General features: G+C 41.9%; 1 protein-coding gene across 1 annotated transcript in view; it reads right to left on the bottom strand.

Annotated features, from left to right (window-relative positions):
- LOC136176660 (beta-defensin 103A-like) overlaps positions 1-6,419 on the bottom strand; it is a 174,784-nt gene extending 168,365 nt beyond the window's left edge. Inside the window, exon 1 of the mRNA XM_065947126.1 lies at positions 6,379-6,419. The gene's annotated coding sequence lies outside the window, so the exon portion shown is untranslated. The remainder of the gene's footprint in view (positions 1-6,378) is intronic.
- Positions 6,420-24,650: the final 18,231 nt, after the last annotated feature.

Below are 24,650 nucleotides of genomic sequence, written 5' to 3'. Positions count from 1 at the left end.
GTTTTGCTTATCTAAAGGGGAATATCAGCCTTTTTCTTCATCTGACTCTGAACAAAAATCATTTTCATTATTAAGATAGACCTACTCTGGTGGCCTGATTCAAGGTCTGTTCATCACATGATCCTGCTAACAGGGCACCTGAGCTGGAAGCTTTCGTCCCACTCAGCCCTGCCAACACTAGCTGAGGCTGGTCTCGCCCCCTGCCCCCTGGCCCTGGGGGAGTTAAGCACAAGAACTCTTCCCTGTGAGGAGGTTCATGGTAGACAGAGGGCAGTGAGCCCTGCTCATTCTTTTCAAATGTGCCACGAGCTGATCCCACATCCCGGCTGGAATCATTTCCACCAGAATAGTAATTCTGGATCCTTCATGCTTTGTGCTGCGTGTGTGCCCCATCCCTTAGTCGTGTTCCACTCTTTGCAACCGCGTGGACTGTAGCCCACCAGGCTCCTCTGTCCATGGGATTCTCCAGGCAAGAATTCTGGGGTGTGTTGCCACGACCTCCTCCAGGGAATCTTCCCAAACAGAGGATCAAGCCCCTGTTTTCTGCATCACCTGCATTGCAGGTAGATTTGTACTTTATAGCTAAGAAAATGAAAGGCAGAGAGAGGACAAGAAGGTTATAGGACACAGGTTTCACAGGATGGAAAAAAATCTATTAATGAGGCCAAATGACTCCACAAACACCTCTGCTTAGCCTTCCCTGGATGCCCTCCACACCCATCTCACAAAGCAAGGCAATCTCTCCCTCCTTTGTGTTTCTACACACAGAAATATACATCCATGGAAGTTCTTCACTCAATTTAGTGAGTTTGCTTTAATTCAGTTGCACTGAATTAAAGTTTGGTTTAATTTGGTTACACTGAAATTTCCTGAGATAACAAAACTGTCAGATGTGGATATGTTAATAATAAATTATATAGAACATTCTGGGTTTTTATATGAATATAAATGTTTTGATAAAACTTTGATTACCCATAATTGTTAAGATATCCTTTGTAACTTAAGAGCCTCAAAACTGAGATGATGAAGACTAGTTACATTCTAGGAGGACTAGAGATAAATGTCAAAGGTTGAAAAGAGAGGTTGGTTGCCACACAAATTTCTAGAATGACATTTTGAAATAAATCCTTCATCTTTGTCTAGTTTATTTCATTCTCTCTTTTCTCTTACTATTCTAATCCACTCAAAATAAAACAAGGATTCAATAAAGAAACACTTTTATTAGTGAAGTCCATGTTAGATTTGAATAATACGAACAGATAGGTTCCTTTTAAGTTATATTTAATGAAAACTTTATCATTTTATTACATTTTTGAAAACTTAAAAGTTAATAAAAGCTTTTAAATATGACATAGTTTGCCACAGAAGATACTGTATTATTTTAGATTCATATGCTCAATAAAACCATAATTGGTGTATACCATGGGAAATTGTGTCAACTATAGAATAGGAGGTGATAAACCTGAAGGAGTAAAACATCTGGGCTCAGCAAAGCAGACTCTGCCTCCTAATCCTATGTTATTATACCTTAACAAAATGTAAGTTAGCCATCACTGTTCCACTCAAGAAAAGACAAACCATGACACCTTATAGCTAAAAGCCTCTTTCCATTTTTGACAGTTTTCAGTTTCCCAAACAGCTAAGAAGTTGTAGCTTTTCTAGCAGATTACAAAGCATTAGATAAAAGAATTGGAAAAATATAATAAATATATACTATTAATAAATATATGATAAATTGGAATATACAATAATCATTGAAAATACAGGTTTAGCTTGCATACTAATGGAAGTGATTTTCAAATAAAACTCATTAAGATGGTTCTGGTTTCCCTTTTCTATAAAACTAACACTTAATATGATGCAGAGTTGACTAAAGTTAAATAAAGAAAATAAATTGGAAATGGGTATTTTAAATTCTATATAAATGCATATAAATGCATATAAATGCATATAAATGCATATAAATATAATTCATATAATATATATAAATATGTAAACTGACAGCCTCAGGTGTCTCATACATCTTCAGGACTCAACTAATAGAAATCACCAGCAAAATGCCCATAAGTGAAGTAGTCACCCTCCCCAATCATTTCTAAGCAATAGGTCTTTGGCTATAATTCAAAACAACAGAAGAAGAGGAGTAATTGTAATTGTTAACTCAACCCAAAATGTGTGCAATGTGTCATAAACACATATGAGCTCATCAAACTTACTCAGAATACTAGAGAAATGGAAAGGCTAACATTTGCCCTAAGCCCTCATGAGTTCCTCAGCTGGAATTAAGGCACTTTTGTATCCAAAATCATTATTTAAGAGAAACACTAAAAGATGATCATTTTCTTATAGGAAGAAGGAAAAGAATAGCAAGTTCCAAGAGGGGGAAGGATAAATTGGGAGATTAGGATTGACATATACATACAACAAATAGATAGAAGGGATTAGATCTGGTAGACAGAGTGCCTGAAGAACTATGGAGAGAGGTTCATAACATTGTACAGGAGTCAGTGACCAAAAACATCCAAAAGAAAAGGAAATACAAGAAGGCAAAATGGTTGTCTGAGGAGGTTTTACAAATAGCTGAGGAAAGAAGAGACTCAAAAAGCAAGGGAGAAAGCAAAAGATATACTCAACTGAATGCAGAGTTCCAGGGAATAGCAAGGAGAGGTAAGAAGGACTTCTTAAATGAACAATGCAAGGAAGTAGAGAAAAACAATAGAATGGGAAAGACTGGAGATCTCTTCAAGAAAACTGGAGAGATCAAGGAAACATTTCATGCAAGGATGGGCACAATAAAGGACAGAAACGGTAAGGACCTAACAGAAGCAAAAGAGATTAAGAAGAGGTAGCAAGAATATACAGAACTATACAAAAAAGATCTTAATGACCTGGATAACCATGATGGTGTGGTCACTCACCTAGAGTCACACATTCTGGAGTGTGAAGTCAAGTGGGCCTTAGGAAGCATTACTACCAACAAAGCTTGTGGAGATGATGGAATTCCAGTTGAGTTATTTAAAATCCTAAAAGATGGTGCTGTTAAAGTACTGCACTCAATATGTCAGCAAATTTGGAAAACTCAGCAGTGGCCACAGGACTGAAAAAGTTCAGTTTCTATTCCAATCCCAAAGAAGGGCAATGCCAAACAATGTTCAAACTACCATACAATTACACTTATTTCCCACACTAGTAAGATTATGCTCAAAATCCTTCAAGCTAGGCATCAACAGTATGTGAATTGAGAACTTCCAGATGTACAAGCTGGATTTAGAAAAGGCAGAGAGACCAGAGATGAAATTGCCAACATTTTGTAAGATTATAGACAAAGCAAGGGAATTCCAGAAAAACATCTACTTCTGTTTCATTGACTATGCTTAAGCCTTTGACTGTGTGGATCAACAAACTGTCGGAAATTCTTAAAGAGATGGGAAGATCAGACAACCACCTGTCCCTGAGAAAAAAAACAACAGTTAGAACCCTACATGGAACAACTAACTGGTACAAAATTGGGAAAGGAGTAAGACAAGGCTGTAGATTTGAGAGAGCTAAGCCTTAGGAAGGTTGATAAGGAGTCCAGGGCCCTCACGGAGGAAGGGGTCCAGAGCCCTCGAGGAGGAGAAAAGGGACAAATGGTTTTTTTCTATATTGCTTTGTCTTAGTCACATAAGACATTTTTTCTTAAACTCTGAGTTGTTACAACAACAGTCTTTAAGACTAACTTTCTTTAAGCCTAGAGCTAATGATTACACAACAAAACAACTCATCTTGCTCAAGGATATGTTTTTCCTTAAGCTCTGTGCTAATGATTATAGGTATCTTGCTCCACATGAATCTTCTGACTAATCTTATATATTGTGGGAGTGGGCCTGGTAAACTACAGAAGGCCTTGATAAGACTAGGAGTGGGGCACTTCCTCTTCTAATGTCTATGCCAGAAACTTTCTCTGTCCTTTTTCAACTTTAATAAAACTCTGCTACACAAAAGCTCTTGAGTGATCAAGCCTGGTCCCTGGTCCCAAAGCTAAATCTTCTCCAGAAATCACAAATTCGACATTGTTCAGTGTATAGCTATCATATTGTCATCCTGTTTATTTAACTTACATGGAGAATGCATTATGTGAAATGCTGGGCTGGATGAATCACAGTCTGGAATCAAGATTGCTGGGAAAAATATCAACAGCTTCAGATATGTACATGATACCGCTCTAATGGCAGAAAGTGAAGAGGAACTGAAGAGCCTGTTGATAAGGCTGAAAGAGGAGAGTGAAAAAGCTGGTTTAAAACTCGAGTTCAAAAACTAAGATGATGGCATGCAGTCCCATCACTTCATGGCAAATAAAAGGGGGAAAAGTGGAAGCAGTGACAGACTTTATTTTCTTGGGCTCCAAAATCACTGCAGATGGTGACTGCAGCCATGAAATTAAAAGGCACTTGGTCCTTGGAAGAAAAGTTATGATCAACCTAGATAGCATATTAAAAAGCATAGATATCACTCTGCCAACAAAGGTCCATCTAGTCAAGGCTATGGTTTTTCCAATAGTCACCACTGATGTGAAAGTTGGACCATAAAGAAGGCTGAGTGCCAAAGAATTAATGCTTTTGAACTGTTGTGTTGGAGAAGACTCTTCAGAGTCCCTTGGACTGAAAGAAGATCAAATCAGTTGATCCTAAAGGAAATTAACCCTGAATATTCTTTCAAAGGACTGTTGTTGAACTCCAATACTTTGGCCACCTGATGTGAAGAGCCAACTCACTGGAAAAGACCTTGATGCTGGGAAACAGTCAAGGCAAAGGGAGAAGTGGTGACAGAGAATGAGACGGTTAGATAACATCATCAACTAAATGGACATGAATTTGAGCAAATTCCAAAAGATAGTGAAGGACAGGAAAGTGTGGCATATTGCGGTCCATTGGGTCACAAAGAGTCAGACACAACTATTGACTGAAGAAAAATAATATACACACAACTACATATAAAATAGACAACCCATAAAGACTTACTGTATACCACAGGAAACTTTACTCAATATTCTGTAAAACCTATAGATGAAAACAATCTTTAAAAAACCACTCTTTCAGTCAGAATTACCTCAAAATTCTCCTACTTTTCATCATTCATCAGAAACCTCCTTCTTTCTGTCAGAATTCCATCAGAAACCTCCTTCTAGCTGTGACAATTCCTTCAGAATTATCCTTCTTTCTGTCAGAATTCCATCAGAAACGTCCTTCTGTCTGTGAAAATTCCTTCAGAATCATCCTTCTTTTTGTCAGAATTATCTCAAAAACATACATCTTTCTATCAATATTCCCTCAGAAACTGCTTCCTCTTTCTCAAAATAGCCTCAGAAACATCCATCTTTCTGTCAGATTCTCCTCAAAAAACTTCTGTCAGAATTTCCTCAGAAACTTACTTTGTACTCTGAGGATTCTTCAGAAACATTCTTTTTTATGTTAGGATTTTCCCACAAATCACATTCTTTCTCTCAGAACTTTCTCAGAAACCTCATTCTTTCTGTTAAAATTGCACAGAAACCTCCTTCTTTTTCTCAGGAGGAGGAGGAGGTCATAAATACATCTTCCAAAGACCCTCATTTGTAGAGTGAGTGACACCATCAGTAAGGAGACACCAGCACATTAAATACATCATCCATCTGTCTCTGATAAAGGAAAATGAGACATGAATTTGGTGGTTTTCAGACCACAGTAAAGTATAAGCTGTGTTTGACCTGAGATGTCACACTCCATCACAGGCCAAGGACACAGGGCAGGGTCTCCAGAATGCGGTCCACTTTCCCTCCCTTCCCACACTACTTAAAAGCTGATCCTGGTTCATAACTATTTCTAGTATCTGTAGGCTCAGGGCGTGACCCATCCCCAATTTACACCTAGATTCTGAATACACCAGCCTTGACTGGACTGATGGGGCTCCCAGCAGCCCTTGGGCTCTCCCAGGACTTTAGGAAGAAGGTAAAAGCTTAGAAGACCACAGTGGACACAGGTGAGTTCCCAGCTACACGCCCCAGGACTGCATCCAGGAGTGGGCAGGTCTTCCCCATCTCAGACAGCCAGACCTGAGCCAGCCCCACACGAGCACCCAGAGCTCAGAGGCATCAGAACAGGCCTGTGCTCACATCAGGCTCTGAGTCTCCCTAGGTTTGTAATTAACTCCTGGGGGGAATGGGCGTGGTCTGCTTTGTAAGGGACCTTGGCATGAAGCATCAGGAAATACGTCATATTGTCATCACTGCAATATTACAGGAATTGCAGCTGCTGAATGCTTCTCCCTATGGCTGCGGACCTGGAGCCTTTATAAAGTGAGCGAGCACACCGTCCTGTCCAGTCTCATCTGGGAAGCCAGCCAGCCATGAGGGTCTACTACCTTCTCTTTGCGTTGCTCTTCTTGTTCTTGCTGCCTGTTCCAGGTAAGAAGCGCTGGGAAATGAGAGGGCTGAACAGATAGAGAATTTATCATTCAGAGTCAGCCCTCTCCATTCTTCTGGGGATTTTAGACCACGTAGATTTATTGCCCAGGAACTAGACATCACCAATTTGTTTTTTTTCTGACAAGACCATTAAAAATCTGAAAGTAGTTGTCTCCATCTCTTCCGATTAGTCAATCAGCTCACACACCACCCCTTCATGGAAGAATTGTTATACCTATTCATGAGACAGGAAGAAAATGATGTAAAATTTTAATGCCAACAGGAAAAATGGGCTTACTCTGAGGACAGAAGCACAGATTCCCTTTTTTTAGCTTAGTGGTTGGTGGTAGAATCTTTTGGCTTCTTAAGGGCTGAAAGGACTGTTACAGCCCCTGCCTCCTAGGTGTCACTGTGTAGTGTTATGGTTAATAATTTAATGTTATTTAATAATTTATCTTAATGTTATTTAATAATAAAATGTTATTGAATAATAATATTACATAATATTTAATAATATTAAATAATAAAATGTTATTTAATAATAGTAAAAATGTTGCTTAATAATTTAAAGTTACACCATTAGGCCATTGTTTTGATGAAGCATGTACCAAATGGTGACCTGATGTACTGTATTCATTGCTTGTACCCAAACAACATATGCACTTAGACATTACTTGTCCTTAAATAACTTATGTACTTAAACATCATGAAGAATGGGAGCATCATGAAAACATCCACCAAGAAAGGGGAAAAGCATCAACAATACATAAAGATCAGGAAGAGTAGGGTTTGGGGAATACCGTTTTTCTCCTTTGATCTGGCCAATCAAGGGGCCAATCAGGTTTTTTTCCATTTCCCTAATGCGCAAACTCTTTGAACTCCTTTGAGAACAAAGAACTTTGTAAGTTATAAAATGGCACACACCCAGACTCTCGGCGAGGTCCCCTCCCTGCCTGGACGCATGTAGTGGATGGTGCTCCCACTGGGACTCTGGTGCACTGACCACGGCGACTGCCCAGCTGCTGTGAGCCCGATGAAGGTGCTTTCCCCTGGACGGGTGAGATTCATTTGCTAAGTGCTATTGCAAATTCACTTCTTTCCTTTCACTTTGATCCTTGATTTGTACTAGCCATTTCCCTGGTGGCTCAGAAGTTAAAGTGTCTGCCTCCAATGCGGGAAACCCGGGTTCGATCCCTGGGTCGGGAAGATCCCCTGGAGAGGGAAATGGCAGTATTCTTGCCTGGAGAATCCCATGGACGGAAGAGCTTGGTAGGCTACAGTCCATGGGGTCACAAAGAGTCGGACATGGTTGAGCGACTTCACTTCACTTCAAATACTTAAATAAATTGGTTTTTGTTACCAACCTGTGGACTACATCTTGAATTCTTTAAAAGAACCACTGAAGCAAAGCAAATCGTTTTTGGCATAGTCAGCAGGTTTTGAGACACTATTGCTTTTTCATGGGAAAGTTGATCCTGTTCCAGGATGGGAAGACCCTTCTTTTAGCAGTTTAGCTCAGGAATGGGAAAGGGAGCTGGACTATGTGAAAACAGGGACACTGTAATGTGGTGTGCTGAGCCGCTGGACATGTTGGAACAGCTTCCTATGGTTAACCTGCAGAAAGGTAAGGAACAGACTCTTTTTTGGAAGACGAGGTTGGTGTTTGTTCATGGCTTATAGGAAAATACATACTAGGAAGGCAGAATTGGAAACTGAAAAGGTACAAATGGAAGAAGAAATGCTGGGTTTACAAAGCCACATGGCTACGTTGCAATGTCAAAATTGAGTCTTACCTGATCAAGTTTCTAGAAAGCAGACAGTGTCAGAGAAAGCAGCAGTGCATGTGGCTAAATACAAATTATCTTCACCACAAGGGGCAAGTCAATCAACACAAGGTACAGGTCGTCTTGGCCCATGCCTGCCCTAACTGGCACCCTGCTACCTGGGACGGCAATATCTGGGATGATGAGGAAGATGATGAATACATGGATGATGATGATAGTGTAGAAAAGTCAAAGGAAGGAGAACTTTGTCAGGCACAACCGGCTTTATGTGGAAAGCTGGAGCAAAGAGGGGGCCATGCTCCCACAACTAAAATGATACATAAAGGTTATACAGAAGAGATAAATGATATAGCGTCCCACAGCATGCAACAGGCCCGAGAGCCACTTTAAGCCTGGCTGATCCAACTATCTGAAACAGGGGGTCATGGAATAGTTCTAGATGACCAAGACTGTATTAAATTTATCCCTATATACCATGACACAGAAGTTCAACAAGCCTTCGGTGATTGGAATATTAATCATGGGCAGGGATCTGTAGCTTTGCTACAGTTATGTGCTGCGGGCCATGGAATTAAATACCCTACTCTTGGCTCTTGGCCAGCCTGCACCAAATCTTGGTATATACTACGGGAGTGTATACAAAGATTGAAGGGAGAGAGTATGAAAATCTCTCTATATAATAGACAGGGACCAGCTACTGTATATAATACCGCTTTGGATGCAAGTACCTGTAACAAATTATTAAAGCTTCTCTAGCTGCATATAAGAACATTATTGTGATTTTATTGTCCTCTGAAACTGGAAGCCCAATTCAGGAAGTTATTGAGAAAGTGCAGCAATTAGGAGATCTGGGAGAATGGGAAGTTCCCAAGGCAAAAGGTAATGGTGGAAATAACGGTAATGGCAAGCACCAAATGTCAGGAAAGATATGTTTGCTGCACTGTTTAAAGCTGGAGTGTCTTTTGCAGAAATTGATGGAAAAACAACTGTGGCATTATGGCAGAAGTATAAAGCTCTGCACTTAGTTGCTCTGTCGTGTCCAGCTCTTTGCAACCCCATGGACTATAGCCCACCAAGCTCCTCTGTCCATGGGGATTCTCCAGGCAAGAATACTGGAGTGGGTTGCCATGCCCTCCTCCAGGGGATCTTCCTAACCCAGGGATCAAACCCAGGTCTCCTGCATTACAGGTGAATTCTTTACTGTCTGAACTACCAGGAAACATAAAGAGAAAGGCTTTCATATCCAAAAGGCTGAAGTAGAAACTAAAGATCTTGGAAACAATAATCCATTTCCCCAGGTTATTTCTCCTCCTGCTTTTTCTGTTATATTCAGATTTGTTGCCCAAATGATGGGAAGGCCAAGCCCTGGAGCTTTCCAAGTCAGATTGGTTACTAAAGACATCTGCCCACATGTGAAAATTCAGACATTTTGGGAAAATGGATCTAAAATAATTGCTAAAGTATTAGTTGATACTGGGGTGGAGGCCAATTTAATTTATGGAAATCCAAAAATCTTTAAGGAGCAGACAGTTATTTCAGGGTTAGAAGGCAAAGAATCTAAAGCTGTACAAACCTCATTATACATGCAAATTGGCTATTTACCTAAAAGAGAACATCAAGTTATGATAGTTCCCATTCCAGAATACATAATTGGAATAGATATTTTAAAGGGGCTCACTTTAAACCTAGATGATGGAAAATGCCAATTAGATGTGCACATGATTAAATTAGTAGCTCCAGTGGTAGTGGGAAAATTGTTGGAGCCTCCAGTGACCCTCCCAGAAACTACTGAAGTGGTCACACAAAAGAAGGACTGTATTCCAGGAAGGGCAAGAAGAAATGACTAATACTATTAAAGAATATGTTGATGCAGGAGTCTTAATTCCGACTTGAATGGAATGAAATAATCCTGTACGGCCTGTAAGGGAATCAGATGGATCTTGAAGGGTGACAGTAGACTATAGAGAACTTAACAAACATACTAGGCTTTTAACTTCAGCCATCCCTGATGTTGTTAACTTTAATTGAATAAGTGCAGAAACATGCTGGTACTTGGTATGCTGTCATAGATTTAGCTAATGCTTTCTTTATTGATCCTGAACAGTGGGAGCAGTTTGTCTTCACGTGGCAGGGGCTGCCCCAAGGATATATTCGTAGCCCTACAATTTATCATGGTATTGCTGCTAAGCGTTTAGATGAGGTGGCTCTACCTACAGGAATGCAGATTACTCATTATATTGATGATAATCTCTTTGAAGGATCTGATGAAGAACAAGTGAGGACTCAGCTGGATGTAATTATCCAGCCCATAAACACGAAAGGATGGGAAATAAATCCTGAAAAAATTCAAGGGCCAAGACAATCAGTAAAATGTTTAGGAATAATTTGGAGCAAAGGGAAATAAGAAATACTCCCTAAAGGCAAGCAGAAAATTTTGGAGCTTGTTCCTCCCTAACCTAAGAAACAGTCCCAAAACTTTATAGGATTATTTGGCTTTTGGAGGCAGCATATTCTTCATCTCAGGCAGATATTACAATCTTTATATAAAGTATTCAGGAAGAAATATAATTTCAAGTGGGGAGAGGCACAGAAGTTGGCTTTTGAAAAAGCTAAAATAGTCATTCAAACTGCTTCGGATTTATGGCCCATTAGAGAAGGCCCTATGAAATTACAGGTGTCTATGGATGAGAATTATGCAAACTGGAGTCTACGGCAAAAACAAGAAGGGGAAAGAATGCTTCTAGGATTTTGGTTACAAAAACTTCCTAACGCCAGCACTCCTTTTGAAAAACAATTCATAGCCTGCTATTGGGCATTAATTGACACAGAGGCTATGACTTTATATCATGAAGTACAATTAAGGCCAAATATTCCTATTATGATTTGGGTTATGAGTACCCCCAAAACTCACTGAATTGGTTATGCTCAAGAGTCTAGTATAAATAAATGAAAATGGTATACTCAAGACCAGGCAAAACCTGGGCCATCTGGCCTTCTGTTATTACATGAATGAGTATTTGACTGTTCTGATGAAGAATCTTCCCAATTACAATATCAAAACCAACAGAAGAATCACCTGTAAAACAGGAAATAGAATATTAACAGCTAACTAAGGAACAAAAGCATCAAGCATGGTTTACACATGGTTTACTAAATATGCGGAGGCAAACTGACATTGGAAAGCTGTGTCTTATAATCCTGCAACTCAAAGAGTAGAGACCACTGAAGGGGAAGGGTAAGTAGTCAATATGCTGAGTTATTTGCAGTTTTCCAAGTGTTGTGGGCAGAGGATTTTAAAGAATGTCATATCTATGCAGATTCATGGCCAGTAATTAACGGTCTTACTACCTGGATGCCTCAGTGGAGAAAACATAACTGGGAACTTGGATCTAAGCAAATATGGGGAAAGGAATTGTGGCAAGATATTTGGGAAATATGTTCACAGACTAATGTTTCAGTTTTTCCTGCAGATGCACATGCACCTGAGGTAACAGAAGAAAGAAAATATAACAGGGAACCTGATCACTTGGCTGAAATCAATAGTGCATCCATTGTCCCTGATTCTGAACTGTAAGGATTAGCATTAAGGGCTCATCAGAAAGCCAGGCATCTCGGTGAAAAGGCTACATAGAGGCGGGGGCAAAATCATGATATTCTTACAACACAAGATGTAATAAAAACGGTAATAGCTCAAGGTCCAATACATCAGCATCTAACCAAGTGCCCCCTTCCTCAAAGATTAACTGGACAATTACAACAAGGAACATTACCTGGCCAGATATGGCAGATTGACTATATTGAACCTCTACCAGTTAGTCAGGAATGCCAGTAGGTATGTACAATAGTAGACCCTTATTCTGGATATCTAGTTGGTTGTGCTTACAAACATGCAAGTCAGCAAATTACGATTAAAACTCTAGAAATTATTACTCCATATTGTGGTACTCCAGTTCAGATTCAAAGTGAAAATGGATCATACTTTAAAGTTAATTAAAACCTATGCCCAGACTAGCAATATAGAATGGATTTATTATATCCTTTATTATCCTCAAGCAGCTGGTTTAATTGAATGGATGAATGGACTTTTAAAACAACACTTATTAAAGTTAGGAATGGGAGAATATAAACAATGGAAAGATAATTTATTTGAAGCCTTGCAACAATTAAATAATAGACCTATTGGACAAAGTGAAACCCCCTTGATGAGAATGGTGAGTCCTCATCTTAGTTTATCTGTTGCCCTCATTTCAAGATGGGATGCAACCTTAGAGTATTAGGAAATGCAACCAGGAACTATGAAATCTTTTAAAGCCATTCCTGAAGCAACTGCATTGGATCTATATTATCTTGAACAGACTCATTTAAATCCCTCAGATACTAAAGTGCTTCCTACAAGAAATGGAATTAACTCCGAAACATCTTGGCTTGATTAAAAACCATTTTAGCCTGGCCATTAAAGGTATACAAGTCTTGGGATGAGTAATAGACAATGATTATCAAGGGGAAATTAAGATTATTTTACAAAATGGTGGGGACCACCTGGTGTTAATTGCTGCTCCAGATCAGATTGCACAATTATTCAGTTTGCCCTACTTACATTTAGAGTTATCTATTGGAATGCCCCCTGCCTTGCAAACCCTCCAGGGAGACAAAGCCTTTGGATCCTCTAATCTAACATGTCCTGGGGCTAAAATATGGTTTAAGTTACCCAATATGAATAAACCAGAACCAGCTGAAGCCAAAGCCCAAGGCCCCAAAATGTAATTGTTGCTATGAATATGGGAATGGAAACACCTAACCATACCCCTTTACAATATTGCTATGCTCAAGAAACTTAAAATATATATAATGTTTATCACACAAACTGGCCTAATAGAACTTTTCCTGAGAATCTTTGTCTCTTGGACATGGGCCGACCCACAGGACGTCTTCCTCTCTTGGACCTGCTTCTATGCAAACTTCCAGAGCCAGTCATACTGTTGGGCCTGTGGAGCTCTACCACTATCCTCCACTCATGGACTGCCTTGGTGGGTGTCACCCTTAAGTGGACCTGACTTTCAAGAAGTATGTCATTTTATTCAAGAAAATAAAAATCAAACCAGAAGTTTAAATGTCCTTAATATACTTGTTAACTTGGTGTAATAATACTGATGGATTAGGACACAATTTGCATTTTGATTATGATCAAGCAAAAAGAGTTGCCTGTGACTATTATATGAGAGAAAGAACCAATGCTAGCCATGCCCATAGGGAAACCAAAGCTACACAATATGGTACCCTACAAATATGCCAAATTTGGGACCAATATAAGTGAGTAACTTCAGAAAAGGGCCCATTGATAAAGGCAGCCCCCATTTTCTGGGAACAAAATAATCATACCAAACTGTATCCTAAATAGTACTAAATCTCTAGCATTCCTGCCAACATCTTGTGTAACATCTTGATTACATTTGTGTAATCAAACAGTAACAGTGAATCACATGAATTCATCAGATTCAGTCATATGGCCAGGAACTGATTGGATAAACAACCTGGGCATATGATTTTAGTCCCAAATGGAACTCATTGGATATGTGGGGTTAATCTTTGACTCTGGTTACCCACAGGATAGACTGGAAGATATACCCTGAGACTGTCATTTGCACGTGGTCAAATTTTAAATGAATTACCACACACCCCAGCCAATTTCCCTATAGCACAGGCAAGATAGACACGATCTGTGTTCCAATGGTATGGGTACTTAGCTGCAATATTTGTGCCATTACTTGGCACCATTGACATAATGCTCACAGTAGAAGCCTTGACTAATTTTACAAAACAACCTTTAATGCACAAAGCCATACTTCAGAATAGAATGGCATTAGATACTGAAAGGTTGTTGCTGAACGATAAGACACAGGATTCTTGGCCTCCGGAGGAGACTAATTCAATCCGGGGCCAGAGACGAGACTGGATCACTCAGAGCTTTTGTGTAATAAAGTTTTATTAAAGTATAAAGGAGATAGAGAAAGCTTCTGATATAGGCATCAGAAGGGGGCAAAAGAATACCCGCCTCCTAGTCTTTAGCAGTAAGTTATATAGTCACTCACAGTCTGTTAATGAAAAGAATGTCTTAGAATTTAGAATGGCACCAGATAATTCATCCCTGGCCATAAAACAATTGACTTGAATCTTGTAGAAGGGCAGATTACCAACAAATAGTTTCCTTTACATAGATTAGGGAAACAATATCTGAGTAAGTAGGTTGGCGGAACCAACTTGAAGATAGAGTCTGGTGTACATTAACATAGCTTAAGACAACATTTCCATAAGAAAAAGAAATGTATTGGTTAACTCAAGGTTTGAGAGTAGTTAGCTTCAGGTGAGACCAGCTGTCATAGCAACACAGCATTTTAAGAGAAACCTCCTTTTAAATTTGTATAGAGAAGGAAAAACATATCACTAGTTTGTTTCCTCCTGCCACTTAAGAGAGATAAAAATGTCTGGCACTTGCAGCCTATTTCCTCTGTTTGGAGACCCCTGGCCTTCCTGCCTGTTACCCTCTCAATACATTAATAGCAGCGCAGTAAACTTGTGTCATAACTCACTCAGAATGTGGTGTATTCATCCCTGGTCATAGTGCTAATATGTCAAATTATCTTCAACATATGAAGGGAGTGATCAATAAGTTAAACAACCCCCATGTATCTATATGGGACTCTTTGCTGACTTGGTTTTCCTCAACTTCACATTGGATAATGCATGCTTTGGTTTTTCTAATCATACTTATAGTCTTGTGAATTGAATGTGATTGTGCTATGCAATGTTTATCAAGTTACGTGCACACTTAAAGTTAATGCTTATGGTTACTATAATACTTGACTCCTTCATGACTTGTAACGTGAGGGTCAAAATGTAGTGCAATGGTTAATATTTTCATGTTACTGTACCATTCATTACCATTTTGATGACACATGCACCTGATGTACTGCGTTCATTGCTTGTACCCAAACAACATGTGTACTTAGACATTACTTGTACTTGAATAACTTATTTACTTAAACATCATGAAGAATGGGAGCATCATGAAAACATCCACCAAGAAAGGGGAAAAACATCAACAGTACATAAAGATCAGGAAGAGTAGGGTTTGGGGAATACTGTTTTTCTCCTTTGATCTAGCCAATCAAGAGGCCAATCAGGTTTTTTTTCATTTCTCTAATGCGCAAACGCTTTGAACTCTTTTGAGAACAAAGAACTTTGTAAGTTATAAAATGGCACACACCCAGACTCACAGCGAGGTCCCCTCCATGCATGGATGCACATAGTGGATGGTGCTCCCCACTGCGACTCTGGTGCGCTGACCACGGCAACTGCCCAACTGCAGCGAGTCCGATGAAGGTGCTTTCCCCTGGGCGGGTGAGATTCATTTGCTAAGTGCTATTGATGAAAGTGAAAGAGGAGAGTGAAAAAGTTGGCTTAAAGCTTAACATTCAGAAAACTAAGATCATGGCATCTGGTCCCATCACTTCATGGCAAATAGATGGGGAGACAGTGGAAACAGTGTCAGACTTCATTTTGGGGGGCTCCAAAATCACTGCAGGTGGTGACTGCAGCCATGAAATTAAAAGAAAGATGCTTATTCCTTGGGAGGAAAGTTATGACCAACCTAGATAGCATATTAAAAAGCAGAGACATTACTTTGCCAACAAAGGTCCATCTGGTCAAGGCTATGGTTTTTCCAGTGGCCATGTATGGATGTGAGAGTTGGACTGTGAAGAAAGCTGAGTGCTGAAAAATTGATGCTTTTGAACTATGGTGTTGGAGAAGACTCTTGAGAGCACCTTGGACTGCAAGGAGATCCAATCAGTTCATCCTAAAGGAGATCAGTCCTGGATGTTCATTGGAAGGTTTCAGCTAAAGCTGAAACTCCAATACTTTGGCCACCTCATGCGAAGTGTTGACTCATTGGAAAAGACTCTGATGCTGGGAAAGATTGAGGGCAGGAGGAGAAGGGGACAACAGAGGATGAGATGGCTGGATAGCATCACCGACTAGATGGGCATGAGTTTGAGTAAACACCGGGAGTTGGTGATCGACAGGGAGGCCTGGCGTGCTGCGATTCATGGGGTCGCAAAGAGTCGGATACGATTGAGCGCCTGAACTGGACTGAACTGAACTGATTGTAAATTCACTTCTTTCCTTTTGCTTTGATCCTTGATTTGTACTAGGCTCAAAACATAATAAATTGGTTTTTGTTACCAACCTGTGGACTACATCTGGAATTCTTTAAAAGAATCACTGAAGCAAAGCAAAACACATTTGATGAAGTGGCTGTGATGGTCAACCACTTTTGAGGCTGAGCTGAGCTCACGGACACTTTGTTAGTTGCTAGCCCCACCTTCTCCTTTACTCCTGATGGTATAGAAAATAAAAAAGAAATAAAAGAAAGGCAACAGATAATGTATTGGATTCCAAAAGCCTTGGACATTTATCGCGGCCTTCCTAAACCTTCCCGGGTGCTCCGTTTCTTTATTGCAGGCAATGGCGGAATCGTAAGCTGGTTACAAAAGTATTATTGCAAAATAAGAAGCGGCCAGTGTACTCTGATTGGCTGCCTTCCAAAGGAGGAACAGATAGGACACTGTTCCCTGAGTGGCCGAAAATGCTGCCGGAAGAAGAAACGAAAATTCCAGAAGCATGAGGAGAATGTTGCATAGTGTGAAATTGCCTCCTTGAAGACTCCAGAAGCCAAATCAAAGATTTTTTTTTTTACAAAAACTTAGAAGTTTGATTATTATTATTATTATTTTTTAATATTCTGTTTATTGTGCTAATTGTAAACTTAGAAAGTGTAAACATAGAAAGTGTTAATGACTCACCTTTAATTCAAATAAAGTGTAATCCCTAGAGGAAGCTACAAGAAGGTCTCAACTGATGTTCCAAAGATTGTCAGATTGTATTCCTCTTTCACAACTTTCACCCCACAGTGACACTGGACCACTTGTTCTTTCTGAAACACTTCCTTTGCCTTCTGTCACCCATCTGAGCTGTGCAGTCTGTCCATCTGTCATAGCATCTCCCCACCAAATCCATCTCTGAAACTTCAGGGCTTCCCTGGGGGTCTTCCCAGGTCCTTCTGAGCACTTTCCAGCTCAGAGACACGGGGAACCTGGCTCCTCCTCAACCTTGCCCTTAGCTTTCCTCTCACTCTTGCCTCTGTTTTGACTGACCTCAGGCCTGGATAAAATCTCTCCTGCAGCTATGTCTCCAAACCCATCTCTCAGGGGCACCTCATATTTTCCCTCCTTCTTAAAAACACAGCTGGTTTCCCCAACAAATATGATCTTTCCTTTTAAAAGGGTTCTGACCTAGGTACTCCATCTATGAGCCTTACTTGATTTTTGCATTCACTACATTTGCATATTTCCATTCTCCACATGTGGTTGCAGGATTTTGTAGGGCACTTCATCATTTCCTCACTTCTGGCCTAGGCATCTTGACACAAAAGCTGCTCTGCAAGTATTTAGTGAGCTGAAGAACATTCCAAGGCCTTGGAAGTATTGCACTGTTAACTATTTAGTGGTCTCTTGAGGTTGACACAGAATGATTCCAGCAAATGGAGTGGCAGGCCCATCACCCCCTACTCATGCCCCTAGTCACTAGCTTCTCAGGAAGAAGGGGCAAACACACAAAGACAAGAGCTTGGACCCCACAATTCAGCATAAAAGAAAAAAAAAAGGACATGATGGGACTTTATGCTGCCCTTCTACAGTACACGGCAAAACCTCTGAAACCACTGATTCAGACTCTGGCACAAGCAATGCAGGACTGTAATTGAGGAGAGCAGAAAACAGGTGAGGTGAGGGACATCCCCGGCAGTCTGGGGCTGGGATTCTGTGCTCCCAACGCAGGGGGCCTGGGTCCACCCCTGGTCAGGGAACTAGATTCCACATGCTGCAACTAGATTCTGCCTGCTGTGATTAAGGTCCAAGGCAGCCAAATTAATGAATTAGCTAATTAAATTTTTTAAATGCCTATGCTCAACCATTTATAAAAAAAAGAAAAGAAAACAAGTGAAGTGAGACTTAATGACATCTCCAGCCTCTACAGATTTCCAGGCCTAATGCATAGGGAACAAGAACCCAAACAGACCAACAATTCTTCTGAGTCGAAGAGAGTGGGGTCAAAGTTCAGAGACTGCAGACATCTTCACTTCTGGACAGAAAACCAGCAACAGGCGTCAGGATCAGGGCTGTGTGGCTGTGTGCTAAGTCGCTTCAGTTGTGTCTGACTCTTTGCCACTCTGTGGACTGTGGAGTTGCTGAAAGCATATGGGAAAACTATGTGCCTTTCATTCAATTCTAATACTGCTCTGAAAAATGGAGTCTGAGATACTAGATGGAATTTTGGTTCAGCATGATGGGATAAAGTGTGATGCTAAGATTCGAGACATTATCTTAAGGAAAGAGATGATCATTTCAGCAAAAAAAAAAAAAAAACCCACAAAAACAAGAATCAGATATAAATCATAATCAGATGTGAAAAACCCACTTGAGATATCAAACATAAAGGCAAATGGATTTAAAATGGAAGCATGGAAACAGATATGCTGTTGTCATTGTTTAGACACTCAGTCGTGTCCAACACTCTTGCAACCCCTATAGAATCATCCAGGCAAGGTTACTGCAGTGGGTTGCCAGGCCCTCCTCTGGGGAATCTCCCTGACCCGGGGATCAAAACCATGCCTCTGCATCTCCTGCATCTCAGGCAGATTCTTCACTGTTGAGACAACAGATAAGCTAGGGAAACATTAATTTAAAGAAAGCATAGGAGGCTGTATTGGTTAATTGACGGGCTTCCTGGTGGCTCAGATAGTAAAGAATCTGCCTGTAATGCAGGAGACCTGGGACCGATTCCTGGTTTGGGAAGATGCCCTGGAGGAGGGCATGGCAACCCACTCCAGTGTTCTTCCCTGGAGAAGCCCCATGGACAGAGGAGCCTGGCAGGCTACAGTCTATGGGGTCACAAAGGGTCAGACACGACTGAGTGACTAAGCACAGCACACAATCAAGTAACTTTTAGAACGGGACCAGATATAGAGAGGGGTATTCACCCTAATGATAAATGTGTAATTCATCAAGAATACATATGATTACTGAATAAGAATGTACTTAGCAAAAGAATTTTAAATTTCTTAAAGAAAACTTATAGGAATAAGTGGAGAAACAGACAAATTAACAATTAAAATAGGAATTTCCCTCGTAATCCAGTGGTTAAGATTCCAAGATTTCAATGCCGGGGGCACAGGTTTGATTCCTGGTTGAGCAAATAAGATCTCTTATACCATATAGAAAATTCAACCGAAGATAGATTAAAGGTTTACACATAAGTCCTGAAACCACGTGTGGGTACGTGACTTCGCATAGGCAGGAATTCAAGAGCGAGTCACAGTGAAGTGAAAGAAGGTCAATCCAGGGAAGAAACACTCTATACAGAGGGTGTTGGCCATCCTGGAAGGCAAGCGCAGCACCAGGGTATGGGGCTGTCAGTGTTTATAGGGGTGGGTCATTTCATAGGCTGATGAGTAGGAGGAGTGTGCCAGCTATTTTGCGGAAAGGGCGGGGATTTCCAGGAACTGGATCAGCACCCACTTTTAGGCCTTTATGGTCAGCCTTGGAACTGTCATGGTGCCTCTGGGTGTGTCACCTAGCTGCCGTGTTACAAAAGGATTTAAAAAAAATATTTACCTCAGTTCTTAGTTGTGGTATGCAGGATATTCATCTCAGCACACTGGCTTACTTGTCCCACTGCATGTAGAGAAGAAAATGGCAACCCACTCCAGTATTCTTGCCTGGAAAATGCCATGGACGGAGAAGACTGGTGGGCCAGGGTCCATGGGGTCGCAAAGAGTTGGACACGACTGAGCGACCTCACTTTCTTTCTTTCCTGTGGAATTCTAGTTCCCAGGCCAGGGACTGAACCCACATCCCCTGCGCTGCAAGGCAGATTCTGAACAACTGGACCACCAGGAAGTCCCCGTCATTCTTTTAGAGGTTGTGCCCGCCCACTTCCGGTCTCATCTGCACCGGATAGTTGGCCTTTGACAGCGCTATGGGAGCTCTCGCCTTACAGGAGAATGCCCTGGCGAAGTTCTCAGGACGCTGTGCTGGCTGCAGGCGGCAGGCAGGACCCTGTGAAGAGAGGCTGATTTTGCTCCAAGTCACACCACTGCCACTTAGCAGGCTGCGGCCTTGGACACACCTTTTTGTTGGATTTGCAGCCAATTTTAATTGACTTTTTAAGTCAGTTTTGCCTGTGGCCTCAGACATGGCTTTCTTGTCCTCAGGACCATCTTGTATAAAACTTGGGTCATACCTACCTGGCGGGTTTGTTTAGGGGAACTCAAAGAGATAACATGAATACAAGTGGCCAGCTACTGAGCAAGGCTCATTGCAAAATATAAGTGTGGGACAAGTTCAAAGAAAAAACTACTAAAAGTGTCAGTGGGGGAGCACAGCATTAGACCCAGCCCTAGTCCCCTTCTTAGGACAGGTGTGACGAGGGTGTGACCCGAGTGACCATCAGAAGCCATGGCACCCACCCCATCCACAGGAGAAGGAAACTGGGAACACCGGCCTCTGCCCATTAACACCCAGGACTCTGTGCTGAGAACACCTGTGTTTGTGGAGTCGTAGATGTGAAGGGCTTTGCACTTCAAAACCTTATCTATAAGACTGGAACACCCCTTCTTGCCTGAAGAACTGAGGTGCTTTGCCGGAAAGACACTGCCTCAATTTCCTACTCACAGGTTAAAGGTTTGGGGACACAGCATTTATCTTCCCTTTAAAGAATGAAACCCTAAGTTACCTCTCAGCCCAGGCATGAAGTAACCACGATCCACATGGCCTTGTTTGGCTTTTAACCTGTGAAAACTAAAGATTCATTTAGACTTTACCTAAAATTAACCCTTCCCTCTATCTTATATTAACCCATCTCTGGTTTCTGGGGAGCCACCCCATGGTTTCTTGGGTATGTGACCTCCTCCTGAAGGAACAGGACCCTTCCCTGATGAACAGAGATGCCCCTGGGTGTTATCTCCAGGATTAACATAGCTGCAAAGGAGTCATCTTTAGACCTTGCCTAGGAAAAATAAGTCGCTGCAATTGCAGAATTCCTGACAAGGGCCGTGTCCCACTGGTGAGGAACCATGGCGAGAAACTCCCTTGAAACTCTCCATGGAACCCTGAGCAGTCTTTTGGAAACTCCCTTCTATGAAAAGTCATGCCTGGTCTTGCACATAAAACTGCATCATCAGGTTTCTAAAAAGAAAAAAAAACAAAACTCTGTGTGCTGCAACCATAGATCTTTCAAACACACAAATTTTTATTTTATTTCTTTATTTAGGCTGCACCAGCTCATAGTTGTGGCATGTGGGATCTAGTTCCCTGACCTGCTATACTTGGGAGTACAGAGTCTTACCCACTGGACCATCAAGGAAGTCCTGTAAAAAACAGGATTTTTTAAAATCACTTTTTAAAAAAAACTTTGAATTGGAATATAGCTGACTAATAATGTTGTGATAGTTTCAGGTGGATAGCAAAGAAACTCAGCCATGCATATGCATGTATCCATTCTCCTCCAAACACCCTTCCCATCCAACTTTTCCTGCAAGGTCCATAAATAAACAAACAGATACATACATATATATATATATATAATGTACAGATAATTATATATTTATAAGTAGATGATGTCTACCTTTCTCAAATATCATTTCGAGCTAAAGGAGAAAGGAATCATGATCAAGACAACTTATTTTCCATCAAAAAAAAATCCTATCCTTCGGTGCCAGCCAGGGACTCTGTCTGTTCGAGGCAGCCTCCATGGCTTTGCCGAGCCTCAGATGTGAGACGCTGAGCCACAGTGGGGGATCTGAACAGGACTGAAGCTCTGCAGGCTTCTTCAGGACGGAGTCCCCCCTGGGTACCCACTTCTCTAAAGGGCTTGGAGTTCTACTCAAAGATGCGTGGCAAGCTCCATCCTGAGCTTCAGCATTTCTGAAAAGCCAGGTCAGTGTCTCTCCAACACTGAGATGAATGAATGTTACTAAGTGAGGGATGTTACTTAGTGATGGAGGTCCCTCTTAACCCAGTGAAGGGGTCCCCACTGCTGCGCCTTTAAGATACTCGGCTGGGGAGATGGGTTCAGTGGCGGTATCATCCTCCCACTCTGTCTCTGATGAAAGGAAACGGAGCACCCATTTGCCCATCACGTGTCCCACTGAGATTCTATGAGACTGGCCTGTGATTGTGTTGCAGTGATTTAAGAAAAGTTTTCTTCCCTCTTTCTTTTTTCCCTTTTGTGTCTTTCTCCACTTTAACTGTTCCTAACCTACAGTCTGCACTGATAACCAAGTTTCTTCTTATCAGAAGACTAACCGATTATGCAAACTACATCCAGCACCTATAGCCCTCCATTTCTGTGGGAGCCACATTCTGCATCTGTTATCCCTTAACGTAGTCTAGCCACATCCTAATACTTAACTTCATTGCATCATTAACCTCACCTTGTAGTTTGTTACCTCTCTTTGCTCTGTGTTACCTCATGTTGATGCTTAACTTTATGGTACACTCTCTTTGGAAGCCACCCCGTAGTGGTTTGCTTTCCCCCTTTTGTATTACAGGAAGAAAGTCGCCAGGAAATCCCCAAAGGACAATAGACCCAACCACCGGGACCAACTGCCAGACCCAAATACCTAGCTACGCCACACTGGCCTATTGACTGTTTCCAAACAGTGCAAAAAAGGAGGATTCACGATCCCTACACCTTTTGTGGTGTATCTCCAACCCCTGACTGTGCGCCTCAGCTGTATGATCCCCTGGATTCCCAATAGAGGGGAGACAGTCTCCTTGAGGCAAGAGCCTACTGTGTTCTCCTTTCTGCCAACTTAAGGGTTAAAGCCATCTTTCCGTTTGCTCCAAACTCTGTCTCCACAAGTTTTATTCAGCTCCAATAGGCAGAGAAAACCAAGTTTTTGGCAGCGACTGTTGCTGCCATCCCATAATGGGCTAGCTGGTGTGGGGAGCGGGTCGGGACCACTGGGTCTCTTCCTTCAGTGGCCTATGGGTCAGAAAGAGCATGGCTGTCTCTGCGGATACTGGAGTCAGCAAGTCTTGTCCAGGGAAGAAACTGACTCTGAATGAGTTAGTCCCCAGTTTACCCTGAAACTGCCTCTCAGGGCAACAGTGGGCAGATTCAAAGCCCCGGAGGGGTGGGGGTGGGGCTGGGGAGCGGGTAAGCCAAGGTTGAGCAAGAAGTCTGTGCCCCTGCCAGGGGAGACAGGCCCCTGGGCCTTGCCACACCCTTGCCCACCAGCTGAACTGACTGTCAGGGAGAAGCATCTGGTCAAAAGGGCAGCAGGAAAGCTTTTTCTGGGGTTTTCCATAGCCTCATTAGCATAAGAGTGACTGATCCTGCTCTGTGCTATAAAGGCCACTCCCAGGACACACAGAAAGAGGCTCAGTTAACCAGTTCATAAGAACCAAATCCACAGCCAGCAAGGAATTCCTCCCGGAACCTGGGACCTTTATAAAGCAGCAAGCGCAGCCTCTGCTCCAGCGTCAGCCCCAGAGCTCCGGCCGCCAGCATGAGGCTCCATCACCTGCTGCTTGCGCTCCTCTTCCTGGTCCTGTCTGCTGGGTCAGGTGAGCTCCTGGGAGCCCTGGGGGGAGCCACGGGCTCTCTCTCCTGTTTCTACCTTCTTCTGTCCTGCTACCCTCATCTACACGTGGTCAGACTAAACCCACCATCTGTGATGCTTCTGAGAAGCCAGCGCTGAGTCCTTAGTAGCGGGAGGGGTCTGAGAACCGCCCTGCAAAGTTCCTGGCTGTTTCTAAGCCACTCTAGCGAGTCAAAGCTTCTGAGCCCGTCTCTTCATTGGTTTGATGAGGAGGAAACAGAAGATGCCTCTGTTAAGTGACTCTCCTTTTTTCTTTTTCATAAAAGCAAGAAATCTGATTTTGTCCCATGACAGAAGCGCAGAATGTCGCTTTATAAATCTTTCTACTTGAAGGGTGGTGGTTCTGGGCAACCAGAGAAGTCCAGAGGAGAGTCAGGCCGAGCCTGGGCTTCGGGAGCTGCTCTTGGGATGCTCGGTGCTGATTCTCCTCAGCAGGAAGGTCCTCCAGGAAACGTCACTGACGATGCGACCCTCGCTCCTCAGCTGGGAGGCAGTACATCCAAGGCAATGTGCAGGATAAGATGTCTAATTTTCATCTTACCCTTGATGTTTCCAGAATAGAATGAAAATATGTAGGAAGAAAGGAAGGAGGGAGGGAGGGAGAGAGAGGATGCAGAGACTGGGATCTGATAACTGATTAGATGTCAAAATGAAGTTGAAAAGCCCTGGTGTGATCAGTGTTGTTTATGACTGTAACCCAACTCTTAGCACAGTGGCAGGGAAG

The sequence above is a fragment of the Muntiacus reevesi genome, chromosome 10, assembly GCF_963930625.1.
Source record: "Muntiacus reevesi chromosome 10, mMunRee1.1, whole genome shotgun sequence".
Lineage (NCBI taxonomy): Eukaryota > Metazoa > Chordata > Mammalia > Artiodactyla > Cervidae > Muntiacus > Muntiacus reevesi.
This window is presented reverse-complemented; position numbering and strand designations above follow the sequence as displayed.